The sequence below is a fragment of the Pezoporus wallicus genome, unplaced genomic scaffold, assembly GCF_028554395.1.
Source record: "Pezoporus wallicus isolate ANWC-B61680 ecotype Strahan unplaced genomic scaffold, APGP_CSIRO_Pwel_v1 contig_2025, whole genome shotgun sequence".
Lineage (NCBI taxonomy): Eukaryota > Metazoa > Chordata > Aves > Psittaciformes > Psittacidae > Pezoporus > Pezoporus wallicus.
In genome coordinates this window covers 5,070,981-5,089,667 of record NW_026640253.1, presented here as the reverse complement: position 1 = coordinate 5,089,667, position 18,687 = coordinate 5,070,981, and the positions used below count along the sequence as shown (strand labels likewise).

The following is an 18,687-nucleotide window of genomic DNA, read 5'->3' as shown; positions in this document are numbered from 1 at the left end:
ACAGGTCATGTTAAAGCAGGTACAGCATAACCAAATTAAACCCACAAACTGCATATCCACTATTAATATAAAAATACAACACATGGCAAGTGGACAACCAGGTACAAAAAGTCAGTAGTAGCATCTAAGATAAGTGTTACAAACATAACATATTTGCACTCTCATGATATACATCACAATGACTGGTACAGAAACCCTACAAGTCTACTGCTTCAAAACCAACCAGCTTCACCAAAAGCCTCAAGATTTCTTTAATTTTTGTTCAGTGATAACTGCTAGATAATAGATGAAGAAAAAACAAATGTCCCGATACTTTTCCCCAAGAAGAATTTATGTCTCAGCAAGTACTTGTCTGGTAACATCTTGGTCTTAAGAATTCTTAGAAACCTGCAGCCAAAAGTCAACACCACCCCTTGCATAAGTGAGGGCCAAGAGCACAGCTTAGCTAGAGCAATTTAGAATTGGCACAATCACTTGCCACAAGCAAATACACAAAACAGTCTAAGGAGAAATATTATCACAAGTTACACCAGAACTGAAGAAACAGCAAACAAGTAACAAGAGCACTCCCCTTTTTCTAACACTCTTGCCAAAATGAGAAAGAGTTTGGTGCTTTAGTGCGCAGAAAGGAATTTTTTATCTCCACATCTCCACATGTTAAATGCTAAAGCTCTATGTTTAGAGTCTTACTTTGTCATGTGCTATGATATAAAATAGTGATGCTTGGCCCACTAAGCCCCACTGGTTTTTCATAGTAACATGATCACTGTCAAACTGCCTGATATTCCAGATAAATGCCCTTACATTCTCTAAAAGCAATGCTATTTTAAATTAATGTAAGTTTGAAAGAACTAACGAACTCTCACTGTGGCACTCCCTTATCCTTCTTTAACCTTGCTCTCAATCTCTAATGAGGAGCGTTTTAGAGTCAGCCAAGGTCCACAGAAAATACGCAAATAGCTTTCACATTTTCCAAGAATATTGTTACAGGTTATGTATAAACTTGTCCTCAGAAGAGGGTCTACCTGGACTCAAGGCCAGAGATGGGTTCTGTTGCTATTAAAGAATTATCTACCACTCCAAAACCCCCAAAACTAAATCAATGCTTGTCTAATCTCCCACATAATTAGTTATTTTGCTTGGAACACCATCTCTTGGCTGATAGTTTTAGAATAAATTGTTAGAAAGGCCTTTGAAGGTTTTGCTTTTTAATTTAACACTGTCCACAAACTATTTGTTCTCTGCTTGCACTTCCTTCAAAGAAGAAAAAAAGAAAACATACCTAGTGTATTTAAGTACAGACCTACCATGTCTATCTTACATTATCTTATATTATCTATCCTCTAATACTGAAAAATACTATGCAACTTATTAAAGAGATCCCATGGGGAGATATAAGGAAGCATTTGGAATACTAACATTCCTTGGCTGTGCTCAAAATAAATAACCTTTGTGTGCACAACTTTGTCTGTTGTCGGTTTGTGGGTAAAACAAATTGGCAACATTGAGAGTTTGTACATTTTCTTAGACCAAATGTCATGATTAAATATTTAGTGCCAAGAATAAGTCAGGAAATTTTTGTTTTCCCCTCTGAATACTTCATTTATAGTATGCTCCATGCCCTTTTCTGAAGAGCTTTGTGGCTTTGTGAGGTAAAAGCACAAGTATTTTATACACCCGACTTCCAGAAGGTCCAATTTTTCAAGAGTGCTATGAACTCCCATTGACTCGAAAGGAGTTCAGGACATTCAGTACCTTTCCAGGTTCAAATTCTCAATGATTTGTGAGCAAACCCCTCCAACAATTGCATGGTGATGGAAAGAACCCTGGCCACCTCCTCAATCCCTGTACAGATGCGACTGGGGCCCAGTATTACCTTCCCCAGCCACGACTTCGGGAACTCAAGAGCTACAGTGGGTTTTTGGGTCGCTCCAAAACAGCCCAATAGATCCAGAAGTTCCTAGGGGAAGGGTAGGGACTGCCATGTCTCTACTGAGCCTGGGAGAGGCCAATTTGTGTCTGCATTTCAGCTTTATACACAAGTGTAACTGAAGATAGCAACAGCACAGCGCAAGATGCCACTATGCAGCTTAACAGCTTGATATACAGGACGCATTGAAAAAGAAAGAGGTCAAATCAAGGATAAATACTTACCTGCCTAAGATATTTTTTGTAACAGAAAAGCCAACATACTTTTCTTGTCTCTTGGGGAGGGGCAAAGTGTCAGTGAAATGTTCCACTTTGGACAATTGAGCTAAGTGAACAGCAGCCAGATTATGTTTTATTAATCACTATAAACTCACATTGCTACTGCCTCAGTGCTAGACCAAAGACTTTGACCGACTTACTAGCCGTAAAACAATACTTCCTCTCCACTGTTTTCATTAGCTCACCACAAGGCTGTTATGTTCATACAACACAAATATCTTTAAAAGTTACCTCTGGCATAATTGATAAGTGAGTCTGATCACAAGCTCTTTAATTTAGTATCTTTTCTGCTCACAGAGAGGAGATTTTCACAGCCTCAGCACTTTCCATCTAACTGGGGAATGGGGGGAGAGAAAAGCTAAGAGAGTAGAGCCATATCTGAATCAACCAAAGAAGAAAAGCAGTATGTGCCAGGGCTGATAACAGTGAAGAGGAGACAGAAGAGATGGTTGGCAGGAAACGCTGCAAGCAAAGGGAAGGGGAGGAAAACATTTTTAGCATGATGCAAAACAGTGGACGTTGGTGTTGCACACAAACACGGGCAGCAGGCCTGGGCTTCCTCTGCCTTTCCACTGGGAAAGAGAGCAGGAAGGAAGGACAGCCTGGACACTTTAAAATTCCCTTTTCCAACACCAAAAAACCAAGACTGAGACTGTTTCTTCTGGGCACAAAATCTTCCAAAAAACACCCAAACCACTCCCATCCTGTCCACATTGAAAAGCTGTGGAGTGGCATCTCAGCAGAGACATTTGTTAACCAGCAAAGCATTTCTCCTCACTGTGTCAGAGGTCACGTTCTCCAAAACAGCCACATTTTGTGGTCAAAAAGGCAGGATGAGACAGGAGACTCTGGTTACTTGGGTTTCTGGCTTGCTGGAAACACCACTTTTTTTCCTCTTTTTTTGGACATGAACACAGCGTTGACAGATGACAGAGAGGAAGATGGTGTCCTAAGTGTATGCAGCTCTTGGAAAAGTATGCATTTTTTTCTGAGGAGTCACAAATATTTCAATGCAGCATTGTACATAGCTCACTAGAAACAATGCAATAAGGACAAGAAGTTGAACAGAGTAATTCTGAACTATAATTAAAGTTTCTTGTTCTGTAACTGCCTCTTAAGACGGAATTAAGAGGCAATGCATAAACTGCTTACCCGTAGTGGGGAAAATAAAAACAGTGTTTGGGGAAGTACTAGAGTTCTTAAAGAGTATTATCATTTATCCTTTTTCTTCCTTCATTGTGTAGACCACTCTAGGGATGAAATACAGATCCAAAAGTCTCATCAAAGTGAGTATTGATATTGAAACTTCAAACTATGCTTTTTAAAGTAATCGCTGAACTTCCTCTGGAAGTACAATACAAAAATATAATGAAGCTTATCTAAAACTTTACTGAAGTGCTAGAGCCCAATAAAAATTTGGGTCACAGAAAGGAAGAGAATTAGAAAGCAGGAACTGGTCTGGACAAACAGTTCTTTGAAGTCAGAACTGAAGCATCCATGGGTTAGATTCACATCTGAAAGAACTGTCACTTTAGGTTCCACGTATGCTGTATTAAGCACATACAAGAATCTAGCCTTCCATGCAGCTTCCCCATGGTATTACAGGCATCTCTGGAGGCTCCCTCACACAAAGTGCAGATACTGAGAACAAGATGACCCCCATTCTGATGATCCCTTCTACTGTAATGTTAGCCCAATCTCCTTTCTGCCTCCATTCCCAGGCAAACAGAATGTCAGATAAGAAAAGCTGAGAAGTGCTGTTCATGCCTGGTAGCTACCCAAGGAGAAAGTGAAGATCTTACTACAACTTAAAGGAAAGCAGTGCAAAAGGGACAGAAAGGAAGCAGAAATTGAAGCTACAATGCATGTACAGATGTAAGCATCTGAAAGCAAATGCCTCAAGTCTTGGCTGATATTTCCTGTTGGTAAAACAAACTCTGTTACTCCAGATGACTTTGAGAATAGTGAAAAAATGTCTCCACTGTCAGGGTAATTCCTGTCATCATCACCAACTAAATGAATGTAGGGAGCTGGCTCGCGCCTGCACATGAAGCCTTTCAGCATAACAGAGCAAGCAATAAAGTTGACATATAGGAGTCATTAAATGAAAATAACTTACATTTTTGACAACGGTACCACGTGAATTGCTTGTCAGCAGTGTTTTGAGGTAGGATACTCAAAAATCAAAAACTTTTCTCAGCTTAGTTGTCCCATGGGAGAGAATACAACTCTAATTTGAATTCAAACTTGCAGCACTTAAGTCCTTCCTTAGTCCCCTAATGCTGTTTCTAATATTTGAGAACATGTTCCTTGGGGAGAATGGAAAATAATTAAATTCCTCACATTTCAATACCACTAATCCTGATTCCATTTTCAATATAGCCCTAATTCTGTCATGTTTACCAAGAACAAATTCTTTTATTAAGACTTCAGTTTGGCATGCAAGATACAATAGATTTATTGCTTGCTTGAAGTTAAAAATATCAAGAGAAAAAAAAAAGACTGGTTTCTGCAGCATCTTGGCCTTTCCTCGTCATGAGTAAAATTTACAGCATTTGTGCTGCCTCTTCTCTGACATAATGGCCTCAAGTTTCAATACCATTACAATAAGTTAAATTTCTAAGTGAGACTGGCTGTGTTACAGGACCTTCTAGGTTTTTCAACTTAGTTGCTACTCGCATTAGGCACTTTGTTTTCATGGTGACCATTTTAAATATAAGTATTTCTATCTGGAGGAAATACAGCTTTTTGGTGGTTTTATTTCTTTGCATGTTTTCCTCAAATTGACATAAAAGGAGGAAAAAAAAAATTATTCTGGTAATAACTGAAGCTCTCCCTTACTTTGCTTATAAAACTGGCTAAAAAAAAAACCCACAAAAGTACATTTGTCTAAAATACTTGTTTTCTATTGGTGACAAATAGGAAACACATTTCTTAAGATGCAAATCATAACAGAAACATCAATGTTTCTGAACATAGCCCCACAAACATTCTCTCTTTATAAACAGCCAGATTACTTTTCTTTATTTTTATAAAAAAATGACTTCCACTGAACTCCTGCAAAATAACTTTGCAGGCCAAGTATGGAATTCAAAACAGCTCCTACTGAGACATTCTGTGCCTATGAACTTACAAGGTTACCATACACGCTATCAGCTTGTTTTGCCAAAGTTACATGAGACATTTCAAACACAAGCCTTCCAACAAGTGCTGCTGTGCCGATTTAACCTGCTACATCTGGAATCATCCCTCAATAAAACATAGCTGGAAGCACGCGCACAAGTACACTAACACTCTGGTGTAAGTATTTTAAATATGTTCACAGGAAGCATGAAATAAAATACTACAGATAAGTCACTTTATCTGCCACACAGACTAAGTCACATTCCACACATTTTAATGTTGAAAGCTTTAAAAATAGTCCAGTTTGTTCCTTGATGTTACTGGTCTGAGCCTTCAAGTTTTACTGTGGGAATACACTAAGACACTGACAAATAAAATGAGCTCAAGCACGTAAGGAAGCAGTGTGCATACTTCTCCATTAATGCAGAGTGCTGGCATGGGTAAAGCATGGGATGCTGCCCAAGGGTCTCTGTGTAATCCTAGATCCTTCGTATCTAGGAACATCTGCCCCTGCCACAGCTGCTGGTGGGCCCAAGGCAGGTTGCACTACCTTTGCCTTACTGCCACTCTTGCAACACAGAGTACAGATAACACAGAGTACTGGCATTTACAGGGGTCACGCCACTCTACCGCATGCAGAGCATCATTAAAACCCATGGATGCTCATTTTGCAAAGCACGGGCACAATTATTTCAAATGAATGACAATGCATCATTTACCTGGCGTCTGTATGCAGCATATATTTGAACTACTCATCAAAACCACTGACCAGAAATACCAATGCATTTCTGAGGAGTCAGTTGTAAAATAAAGAAGTTTGTTGGTTTTGTTGTTTTTTTTTTAAGTAGCAGTGTTGCACCTATACCACTGGAAATTGTAACTCTAAACCTCTAAGTCCAATGGTTTTGAGGAAAAATGTCTCTACCCCAATTATTGTTTTGTGCAGGTTACAGTGAATATTTAAAAATTATTGTTTTAACAGGGGTGCTAAAAGCTTTATTACAAGGTCCCAAGTTCCCATGTAGTCTACATCTTCAAAGCTAATTGTAGGTGATTAAGCCATAGTCATTAGGGGTTAATGTTATGAATAAACAAGATGTTAAAACTCTTGTTTAGACTAGTTACAAGAACGATCATTTTTCAGATCTGGTCAAGTAGATTAGAAACACAATATAAACAACAGTAGAAAGTTTATGCTGATGTTTTCCTAGGTTAGGATCACAAAAGCAAGGGAAAAATGTATACCATAAGGATAATATCAGCCATCTCTTAAGAAAGGGCACTTGTTATATTTAAGTTAGAAAGATCTTATGAAAATACTGTCAGTGAAAACAATTAAAATGACAAACTTTAAACTCTTTGAAGATCCTGCCTTTCTTTTCCTGTATTGACACTTAAAATTTCATGCTCACAAACTAGAACAGCGGAGACACAAAAGATAGTCACAGAATAGACAGTAAGCTGGTTGTTTCTTGATCAGCACAAGATTTTCTATTTTCATTAGGATATTAGGACATTGGGCTGGACTGAGAGACTGAATTACTTCAGAGGAGAAATATCCTATTTACCATCACCAAAACCATGTCCAGCAGGGAGGCAGCAGGGCCAGGTAGATGAGGCTGGGCAGACAACATGAGAGGATGATAGAAAGGGAGCTCTGGCACCACTCCTGCTCAGCTGCCAGACAGCATCGACATCCCCCTCCCTCTCACAGCCATCCCTGCTCCTCATCTCAGGTCACAAGGAAATCTTAGATGATACATCTGTGTCTGTGAGGGGCACAAAAAATGCATACCCAGTAGCTGACAGAGCTATGCCAGCAAAATCCCTGGTATAGATGCAGCTATACCAACAAAACTGAGCCACATTGGCACCAGCAGTTCCTCTAATACAGCCCTCCCTTTGTACGTCCTCCCTGGGACATAATTATGGAGGTAAATACACCATGAAAAAAGAACAAATGCATGAAACCAGGAAAAAGGATACTCTTAGTCAGCAGTCATGGAAATAATGTTGGGTTTTGACACTTTGAGAATAGGGATAATCCAGATGGATGGGGCAGCAAGACAGGCTATGAACTGACACAGCAACAGGAGACTGCCTCTGGCAGTGCCAGAGGAGATGCCACCACATTTCTTGGCAGCTGGTGGCTCCCAGAAGTGAGCATGAGGCAAAGAAGGCTACCAGTCTTGGTGCCTTCCTGCTCTCTCCATCTGGGAGCAACCCTATCCCTGTATTCAGCCTGTTCCCTTACTGCCACCACTCTTGCCCCAGAGCAGAGAGAGGTGATCAGCTCAGCTGAGTAGCAGCAGTGAACTGCCCAAAGACATCAGCTGGAGACACCAGAAGTCCCTTGCAATAAGGGATCAGACAACAGTGGATAACAATATAAGACCGTCTTTTGTTTCTCCTCAGGATTTCTGTGAGAAAGAAGGTAAGTGAGGTTTTTGATGTTTGTTGTTTTGGTGTGTTTTAATCAAAAAATACTAAATTACGGCTGTGCTTAAGCAAAATGTCTTGGGGGAAGAAAAAGAAGAGCACCAATGTTAGCTTTCACAGAATACGTGCCAAAAGCTCTCTGGAGTATGTTTCAGATTGTCTTTCCAAGTCTGGATAGCTGGTTATATATCTTCTCCCCAGTATGCTTCCCTCTTGCTATTTGGGCTGCAGCAGCTACCCAAGCTGAACAGGAGTAATAAACAGTCAGCATGACTGCTGCAAGACCCCAAGGGCTCCAGGCCACGAGAATTCTTTTGGCAGAGCTCATCTGTAGACATCAGACTTCCAGATCAGTAATCAGGATTAATCCACTGAAAACACAGACATCATTGTATTGCCAATCAAAGAAATAAAACATTCTGGGCAGTACTTCATATGCATACACACATGCTTTTAGGAATCAACATAGTCCACTGTTACAATTTTTTAATGCAAGCTGGCACACAGTACTTCCTGCAGCTTATTGGGGCACTAATGTTGTCAGTCACACTGAAATCCACGGGAACCACCAATAAGTTAAAGAAAAACAATCAAAAAAAAAAAAAGGCAGTTTTGGGTTGTGAATGACAGGCTCCTTGGTTAGAGTAATGTCAATTCACCAGCAAAACAGCCATTGAGCAACAGTGAAGAACTGTGACGCTGCATACCGTCAAGGCAGGCAGAGGGTGGTAGAAAACCATGAAATTTAGGTTAAACACCAAACTGCTCCAGAGCACATTTACATGAGGAGAAAAAAAAAAATAAAAAAGAAAGCAAGCTGCTGGGATTGCCTTATATCTGTTTTCTTTTTTTGTCCATGTAAACTGGACAAAAGTTACCAGAAGAGACTAGAAAAGACATTGCTTCTGAAAGTAGAAACAGTATTTTTGGAAGAAAATGCACAGGACAATGTCTACTCTCTCTCAATCTTGACCTCCCCAAAAATGAAGAAAAACAAAGCATAAATACCCAAATAAAGATTCCAAGAGAGTTACAAAAACATCACCCATTTCTGCTGTAGAAAAATCCTCTGAGTCATACAAGAAAATACATATTGAAACATTAGCTTTGGGAAATCCATGAGTGGGAATAAAATGTTAGGAAGCAGTCCCTTCAACAAATATCTCTGAGGGCAGAACATCATTAGCCAGTAACAGGAGAGATGACAAATGCATCAGTGTTTTCACAATGCAAGCTGAGATAGAACAGAAAAGTTTACTTGAAAATGTGAAACACCAAAAGAGCACTTCTTAATAGTAACTGTTCATCACAGAGCCTGGCTCCAAAAGCCTAAGGTTGAAATCCTCAGTGTCAGCCCTGTCAACAGTATTGAAGATCAGGGGCAAAGGCACCTTCTCATATTAAAGTCAATGCAACATGGGCCATTTGCCTCCAATCACCTACCAAGTAGAATGATTTACACTTACATATGTAGGAGATGTTACCATCTGGCTTTTAACTAATCATTCTTTCATTCGGAAATGTGTTTTTCCATGCAGCTGTACTTCACTGCATGTAAGCACGCAGACACTGTTAAGAAGGAAGGCACTTCTCAGGTGCCAAGGCAAAGAACAACGTCAGTTTTTTCTAAGGTTAACTTCTGTTACTCTCCTAACATTTGCTTTAATGTATAGAAGATTGAAAATTGCAGAAGACTATGGCCAATATCAACACATACATATCTGAAAGTATGTGCTTTTAAAGAGTTGAGTATGTTTAAGTGCAAAACCATCACCAGTATGTTAGACATATCCAAAGTGTTTTAAGATGGTTACCATTTCATTCCCATATATTACCATGAGGTTACATGTAAGAGATACAGCTGTTTGGGAATCCTGAAATGATGCCATGTGGTTACTACATGCTGCTTACTTGAGTGTTATGTTTGCAAGACCAGAGTAGATTCAAGGCATCGCGTATCTTCCCCTTCCTACAGCTACAGGAAGACAGAGCTAAAGCTGCTTTGGTGCCCCAACTCTCAAACAGCCTGTAATTTTCAGAGAGAGAAAAGAGTGGTCCTGGGTTTGCAGAGTGCCTTGTACACAAGGTCCTGAAGAGAGCTGGCTTTGTTAGGGAAAACAACAATTTTAGAATGAAAGTGCTTCACAGAAACATTCTGGGTCAACATGGTTTTGCTTTGGCACAGCCTAGCCCCTGCCAGCAAGCTGGATGCCTGCTGGCCTGTGCCTCAGCACTGTCACTCCCCAGGACTACACCAGGAAGGTGTGGGGTGGCTGATCCATTGCACCAGCTGCTGTGGGCTGCCCATGGCCCCTGCATGATCCCCAAGGCTGAGCCCACCCAGCCTGACCCCCAGGCACTGTGCTCCTCGCTCACAGAGCCTGCTCTGAAAAGAGCATGGACTTGGGAATGGGAGCAGTCAGAATATTGGAAGTTTTTACTCAACTTCTGACCAGAAGAAAACCCAAATTCCATTCATCCAATGGGCTTACATAAAGCAAACAAACTGAAGACATGATGATGTATTCCATTATTGCAGTTCCTTTGGATATATAGTTCAAACGTTTGTGATACCCCCCAGCTTACAGAGATCAAGAGGAAAACCAGAGAATTGACCATCAGAAAAAGGATGGACAGAAAAATTTCTGGATGCATGCTATTCATAAAGACAATATTGTTAAGTTCTCCAGTTTACAAATATGATTTATAAAAAAGTTTTGTTATTGAGCCCGAGACCTTACGTTGATTTGGACTTATCTCTGGTTGTACATTAGCACAGATTTCTCCCTCTTTTTTGCATACGGGTAAACAGTACTTCTTTCATTTCACTGAAATATGCAACCAGATCTTTATCTATGCTCAAGTTATCAAGCTTTAGATTACTAAGAATCAAGAGTTAGCTAGTGCCCTAATACAGTGGCTGTATGACCACTGTGATTAAAAACTAATGCAATCAGTGCCCCGAGAGCTAAATGTACAAAACAACATAGGCTTTGTTGCAGCATCTTTCAGAAGTAGGACTTGACTGGGGATCACTGCAAAGGGCTTTGAGTGTTCATAAAGCCATGAAAACAGCACTGAGCTAGCATTTAGTTGTGTTGCATTTTCTTACTAAACTGCATTTGGCATCTGGCTTTGCCGTTGCTGTATTGAGCCTGACTTATGGCTGAGGCACCAGCATGGAGGTAGCTGGTGATGGATAGGTGCAGGCAGAGGATGGATCTGCATTTGGACCACATCAAATTCTGCCATTGCCTCTGTCACAGCATAGTGGTAGGTGCTGGTTTGGGATGAGCAGGTCAAGGGCCCTCAGGCAACATCACTCACTTCTCCACAGCAAAGAAAACCCAAATTGGCAGAAACACCCGTAAAGATCATGTTGTACCTTTCAGCTTTGTAAAGCATTGTGGTGAAGGAAAGAAAAGAAAAATGAACTTTGGAGTTACTGTTGGATGGGGTTTGCTCCTCAGCCTGTCTTGCCAGCTGGGACTTCTTTCTTTTCTTAAAGTTACATGAATATTTTTATTTTTTCTCCTCCCAAAAAATTGCTTAGAACTACTACCAAAGAGAATAAGCAAGTGATACACTGCATAAAGCAAGGGAGTTATATTACCTGAAGTAAAAGCCGAATTATAATGAATCTAAAATTGCAGTATTTCCCCTTTCAATTTTGAACTGAATTTAAAAACAGGTTCTCCATTGCATGCTGCACCCCCAGGCTTGTGATCACAACCAAGTTTCAGGTATTGTGCAGTTATCATACGGAGAGAAGAAAAAGAACAGATGAAAAAAAGGCATACACCCCAAGTTCTGGACAGTTGACACACCACGTCCAAGTGAATACAACAGTCATACTATGAGCTCACCCCACCAGAGAAACAGAAAATAGAAAAGGCGTGAGTCAACATACAAGCTAAACCTCAGATGAAATAATTTGGAGAGAAAGAAGTATGGAACAAGTTTAAATGATATTTAATCAGCTCTGGAAGCAAAGTTCTCAAGGAACAGCGTTTCCTTTTGCACCAAGTCACACTACAGCCAGATACTACTTAAAAGACAACTGTCAAACCAATAGCCTAAAGAAACAGAAAAAGAAACAAGAGCAACATCAAAATAATAAATCTTGAAAACTATTCAAGATATTTCCCTAATGAATTTCTAAATTGGAAATCCTGATTAGAAGGAGCCAGGCAGTGACTACAATAGTCACAGAATCGGTACATTTCTTCAAGGTGCAACATGAGCATTTTTACCCCTGCCCTCATTCCTGCCAAGCACAGGTAACTATGAAATACACTAAATTCAATTACTCCAGAGCCTCCCCTGTGTGTGGGGTAGATTACCACAGCAAAAGCTTTCAACATCAGTGTCTCTTTGGTGGCGCTTCTGGTACAGCCAGGCAGGATGAGAGGGCTGTCAGACCTCATGTGTCTAATCAAAGCTAGACTGAACACGACTTCTTCATTGATGCTATCGACTTCAGGGAATTCCTTTCAAACAATGTCCATCAGACATACCCCTGTCTGCACCCGAGAAAAACGGGCTCCTTTCTAGCCAGATTAATCTGCTACCTTTAAACACCATATTTAAAACCACACTCATGCACATACACACAAGCACATATTACAGTGATTTGGCTTGTAAGCACATATCCCATAGCTCCTGCTGCCACTGATGTGGAGCCTTTCCTGAAAAACTCTTCTGTTTTATTTAATGTGATGGTTTATCTGTGCTCCACAATCCGAAGTTCGCCTCACCCCACCACACACTGCTGGTGTTCTTAGACCTCTGCCTACTGCTGCCCAACAGTCCTGCCAGTTAAGGTGACCAGCACACTACCGCTGGAGGAGCAGCACAGCAAGAAAAACTCAAAAGCCTTAGTAACAAAGTGCTTGCTTACCAGATGACCTAATGCAGCCAGTCAGTGACATCCAGAACAGTTTATTCCCAGCTTTCTGTGATTGATGTGATAGGATTCTTCAATTACTAGCTTTTTTTTTTTCCACTGCAACAGAAGATGCCATATGTTTGCATAAAAGAAGACTAACAAAAAATGTAAAGAGATGTAAGTTACAAATGTTGACTTACATGAGTGACCACCACAATCTCTCCTGTTGTGGCCTGTAAGATGCACATGTGAGAAACCACTTTGAATATACAAATTGGGTCTGAGGGAAATTACTAGAAAAAAAGCATAGAAGGCAGCACTTCACAGGATTCCTAATATTCAACATATCAACTCATTACAAATCAACTTTCGCAGAGTCTATTTCTCCAAGGCATCTTGGCAGACAGCGTATGGCAATGCATGAACAATTCACCTGGGTATTTTCAGGTCAGACTATATCTGAAATCAGCCAGTGCAACATCAGGCAGAAAGCACTCTTCCTCTCTGAAAACAGAAGCTGACAGCTTTGTGCAGGCCCCTTATAGCTCATCTTCTTGCAGTTGGGGCAGCTGCACTTACGTGGTCACTCCTTCTACCTCATCTTTACTGGCAGGGCTGCTCCAGAGTAACCACGTCTAATAATGCTCTGGCAGAGGTCTATTAGTCATCAGTGGGTTAAAAGGTCAGACTAGTAAATCTACTTAAGGCATACGCCCAACAGGCAGGGGCAAAGATCTCAACCAAAGACGCTCAGCACAGCCACTGCTAATGGGGCTCCACGTTCCTGGATCTACAACATGCCTGATCAGGCAGAGGAAGTGCAGAGCGCTCACAGGCGCTACCTCACAGAGTCAAGTCTATCCAGGCTCTGACAGACTGCCATGACCTTATAGGCACAGATACTTCATGTGTTAAGCAGTACAATAAATTCAACATGCTCATATTTCCCAGACAGGAAAACTAGTTGCCAACACAATTACCACAGCAGTTCTCAAATGGATTTAGCCACATTCTTGCCTACCTCTATATGAGGTTGAACATCAGCATATCTAACAGCTTTAAAGCTGAAAGTTTACTGCCAGAATTTTAATCAAAAGCATTAGGAACATCATCTAGAATATAGGCTTCGAGAAGAGAAAAATCAGGTAAAGGCAAAAAAACTGACTGAGCAACTAAAATACAATTTTGGTAGAATTAAAAAGAACCTTTGGCCTGAACCTCACTGCCACTTTCCTACAGAAGTTCAAGGCACTTTTGTGACACTGACCAAAACCTTCACGTTACAGTTCCTTGAGTAGAATTTTTATACATGCTATACAAGCAAAAAGTTCAGCTGTTTCTACCTCCTCACAGCATTGGCAAGGTTATCATTACACTGTGTCACTGCTGTAAAACAAATCCAGTCATCTACAATTGCACCACAGAGAAGATGGCTCTGCTGAAAACAGGGGAGGGACTGCATCTGCTGGGGTGTGCCAAGCGAAACTCATCCGCATCACAGCACAATACATGACTAAGCATGTATTCGGGTATGTCAATACTCAACCACCCATTTGAAAATAAAGTAATTCCTTCTTATGTCCCCTTTCTCACCAATCTGTAAACATGGGAAAAGACAGAACACTATGAATGAAGTTTAAGAAGTCTTAACAAGAAACAGTGACACCACCAGATACAAAACAACCATTTGCACTGTTAATACTTTTAAGATTCAAATGTATCAATTAAGAGATAGTAGAAATATGGATAATAGAAATTAGGCTCCTATCTCTAAAAACAGAAAGGTGACTGGAGATACACTTGACAGAGACTATTCATGTTAATACAGGTCTGTAGGGTAAATAAGAAAGTAAATGTTGCCTTTTTGATTAATTCCAATTATGAAAGATAATACTTACGTTATCAATACTAGTTTCTAATGGCGAAGTCCAGAACAATCTATTAGTTTTCAGTTTAAGTTACCCAGACCTTGTAGAAAAGAGAAAAGCTTTCTCTCTTCCGGAGATTTTCCCCCAGTAAAGCAGAATAATTACATAATCACTTAAAAATTAAATAAAACAGCCAGAGATTAAAAAAAAAAAAACAACCTGCTTGGCTTCACTTCCTCCTCCAAAATTAAAAACCACATTCTTTTCCACCCTGTATGTGGTGTAATTTCTAATAAAAATATTAGACAACAGAAAAAAAACATGAGGAAAGTAGAAAATTTGGATTTAAAACACGAACTGCTTCTCAGTATGACATAGGTGTATTTTTCTCATTAGAGAAACAGTCATTAAAAATAAATGTAATGAAGGCTTCCTTGAACTCATCTGAAGCACACTGATCACAACCTTACAGTCCACTGATACCGAGCAGGAAAGTCAAAGTAATGAAGCAAGTTTGCTTTCTGCTTGGTAGAAGTACCAGTAATTCTCTCTTACACACACACTGTCAATAAATTCTGCATGTGGGTTGGTATATAGGCTGCACGACAAGGAAAGCCCTGTCATTCTTTGCTTGCCTGTATGCTACTTCAGTAGAGCAAATAAAATTGAAAACCAGTGGTTCACACTCCCTTTGTGTACTAGAATTATTAGAGTAAAATCCTATATCTGCATCAATATTTACTTCTGAATTACATCTTGTATGTAAATATAGACTTGCTATACTGCATATGCCATTCATTTATCTATCTTAGAAAGAAGTGAACTAAGAGAAACATTGCAATAATTATACAGCTATTTTCCAGAAGCCAGTGTTTGTATTTACACTGGCTTAAGATTTCTAATGAGCCAGATCACCTTATGAACATTTATCCTGTGAAGTTCTGGGTCACTTATGTCCTGCTGAATTATTGAATATTTTACTTGTCAAAGAACCCACAGAGCTTTACCTCAAAGGGCAAAAGAGTTTCATATTGGCACTGCTTTGTACAACTACTTGCTTTACCCAACCATCTGAAGGATGCATAGAAATACTCCGTTAGAAAAAGCTGAGTCAAGAAAGTCTGTCAAACACAGTGTGAAGTCATCTGTGTATTCTATTGAATGTCAGGTTGAACCTTGAACTTACCTTTGTAAGAGGAACACCACACAAAAATGTTTCACCTTGCTCTATAATTCTTTCTGTTCTCTACTAATGCATGATAAACATAAATGGGAGACAAAATTTTGACTCCATAACTGAGCTTGAAGATGCTTCTACACACGTTACTAATAATATCAATCCATTCATTAAGCCAGTTAGTAGCTGAAGAAGTAGCTATACACAGGTTCAGTGGTATATATTTAAATATTTAAAAAAGAAGTCCTTGAGATATTATCACATTTCAGCATTTACCATAAAATAGCATTAGAAATATTGCTGAAGCCTTCTACATGCATGCATTCAGAAACCAATCACAGCTTCTGCCTCAGTAAAAAAGAAAATTGAGAGAGAGAAAATAATTCTGCCCTTCGCATTTTTGCATAGGCAAGTGTAAGATAAAGACTTTGTGGATCTCCTTTCTCACATAAATATACAGAGGGGAACTCCCTATTGTGGGGTTTCATTCCCAGGTCAGAGGGAGACCCAGACAGAAACCCTCTCCTCTGAGCAAGGGGCCAGCATCCACCTGTGCCACCCACACCCAGGCCTTTGCCAAGCTCCAGGAGCACGATACAGCTCCTCCTTCCCTTGTCAGCACCTCCCAAAGCTATCTCCCTCTCAGGACTCCCCTCAGCTCCAGGGTACCTCAACCCTGTGTTGAAACACAAAACGTGCCACACTGCCTGAGGCTGGCATCTGGCTAAGCCCACCTCCAGGGAAGAAGCAGTGCTCCCAAAGGAATAAAACCATTCCCCTCTGCATGCTATTCTATAGTGATCCTGAAAACTGATATGCGAACTAATCATTAAAATTACTCCAGAGAGGATACTAAAAGCAACTTTTTTTCCCCCCACAACATGCACAGAGAAGGTTAGCCAAGTGCATATTAACTTATTCTGCTGTCTGCATATTAAGCCTCAAAGTTACAAATAAGATGCTGCTGACCTGCAGCGCTGGTTGTGTCTTACTGTACTGTGCAGAGTAGCTCTGCAGTATGTGCTGGGGAGTATTGCGTTACTTATCACCTCTCTGACGCAGTTTCAGCTCAAGATACCTACTCCCAAATATATACCAGGCACTCAGGAGAAGATTCTGCACTTCATTAAATATTTGGCACATCGTCTCGAATTACCTTTGACACACAGGGTTCATTTATACATCATGGCACATTGCATGCCTTTGTGACAAGATGGCATCACACAATACTGTACGTCAGGAATGCAGAAAACAGATTTAAACCAATCCCTGTTTCAAGACACTTTTACAAGGAAGCAGGTCACAAACCGAGTAATATCCGTTTTATGCTCTGCAAAATGTATGCTAGTCATTTCCAGGAAATAAAGTCAATCACCATAATCCTCTTTTCTCTCACATCAGAACAACAGAAAGACAGTTTTGTCTTAACAGGTTCACTGCTGGGTTGCATTTAGTTCTTTATGCAAACCTTATTCTTCCTAATGCATTTGCTAGGACATTTATGCTGACCTGGTGCAAGGGCAATGTTTCAGAGAGTTATTACAGCAAGAGGTATTTGGTTACTTCCACTAAATTTAGTTTTGAATACGCACCAAGAGTTCATTTTTATGGAGCTTGTTTCCAAGCCTTAAACATGTACACCTCTCTGATATTCTTTCAACCACATTACCGTTTTGAACTCAAATAACATACAGAGTGTCAGCTGCTACTTTCAAAAACCCGTAGATAGAAATAGGAGTAACCTACATTCTGCATTCATCTTGGGAACCAAAACTATGAGATACAAACAGTGGCTCCAGACTTCAATATTCTTCTGTCCTTACAGCTGTGTAACTATTTAAACAATTTTCTGAACCAACAGATGCAGTTGGCATGTACATAGGTGGCAACACAGGAATTCACAGCACTCAGTGAAAAGGGAAAAATCGAATACTAAGCAGAAGGCTAGGAGTTTGGATCTGAAAGAGGACTCGCTCACATTTATTATCCAAGCCCAAATATCACATTCCATCAGCAGTTCCTTCAGTCCAGCTAGGATCAAATGAGCCCTGAGGAAGCAAGTTCTCTTCTTGGGATACTCACTCATTTACAGGAGAAAAGCCAAAGTGATTCAAGTGTACAAGTATACACTGTGACAGATCCACAGCCGGGGTAAAATGATTACAAGAACATTTTTTTAATAAATAAATAAATATCAGTACCTACTACACACTTACTATGATGGCATCAAGCCCAAGTACTTCGTGCAACACAAGCCCTGAATCTTCTCCTAATCAGCTCAGATGATTGCTACTTAAAATTATTCCCCAGCTCAGCACAAGGTGACACAGCATAAAGAAAATTCATAGTAAACAGCCTGGTAACAATCTGTACAAAAAGAAGCTGACCTCATGAGTAAGGAGAAACAAAAAACTACCCAGCATCTTGTAAAGTTCATTAAGAACCAGAGGGCTTAATGAGAGGGGTTCTTTTCATCATGCAGTATTACACTGCATGACTTTCTCCCTTGCTTTTAGCAAATGCCTTTAGAGACTGCATTTGTTGCTCTAAATCCTCCTGTGATGCAGAAGTTCAGAGAGCAAGGGTATTGCACATCCCTAACACCACTAACAGATGGGACTCACCTCAGCCAGTAACACAGACTGTAGGCATTCCAATACACTCTTATCTGATTACACGCAAAAAAATAATTCCGCTACCTGCCAAACCCAAGTCTTCTCAAAGAGAGAGGAAAACCTGCCTTTCTGATCCTGCTCTGCTTTCTGCTTTGTTTCATTCAAAACTGTTAATAGTTTTTTGCTGGACTCCATCGCATCTGATGTGCACACAACAGACTAGGGAAAAAAACATCCTGGAAGATTTAAAAACCTTCCAATTGACTACTGGAGTTGCCTATTCAGGTAAGAAAATGGCAAAATAAGTTATCTCAACCAAGTAGTCTTTAAAAAGCAACACTGCATAAAAAAATCCTGCCATAAAACATG

General features: G+C 40.1%; 1 protein-coding gene across 1 annotated transcript in view; it reads right to left on the bottom strand.

The window, feature by feature from the left end:
• The window catches only part of MICAL2 (microtubule associated monooxygenase, calponin and LIM domain containing 2), a 117,643-nt gene extending 114,067 nt beyond the window's left edge, over positions 1–3,576 (bottom strand). Inside the window, exon 1 of the mRNA XM_057418220.1 lies at positions 2,155–3,576. The gene's annotated coding sequence lies outside the window, so the exon portion shown is untranslated. The remainder of the gene's footprint in view (positions 1–2,154) is intronic.
• Between the last annotated feature and the right edge of the window lie 15,111 nt (positions 3,577–18,687).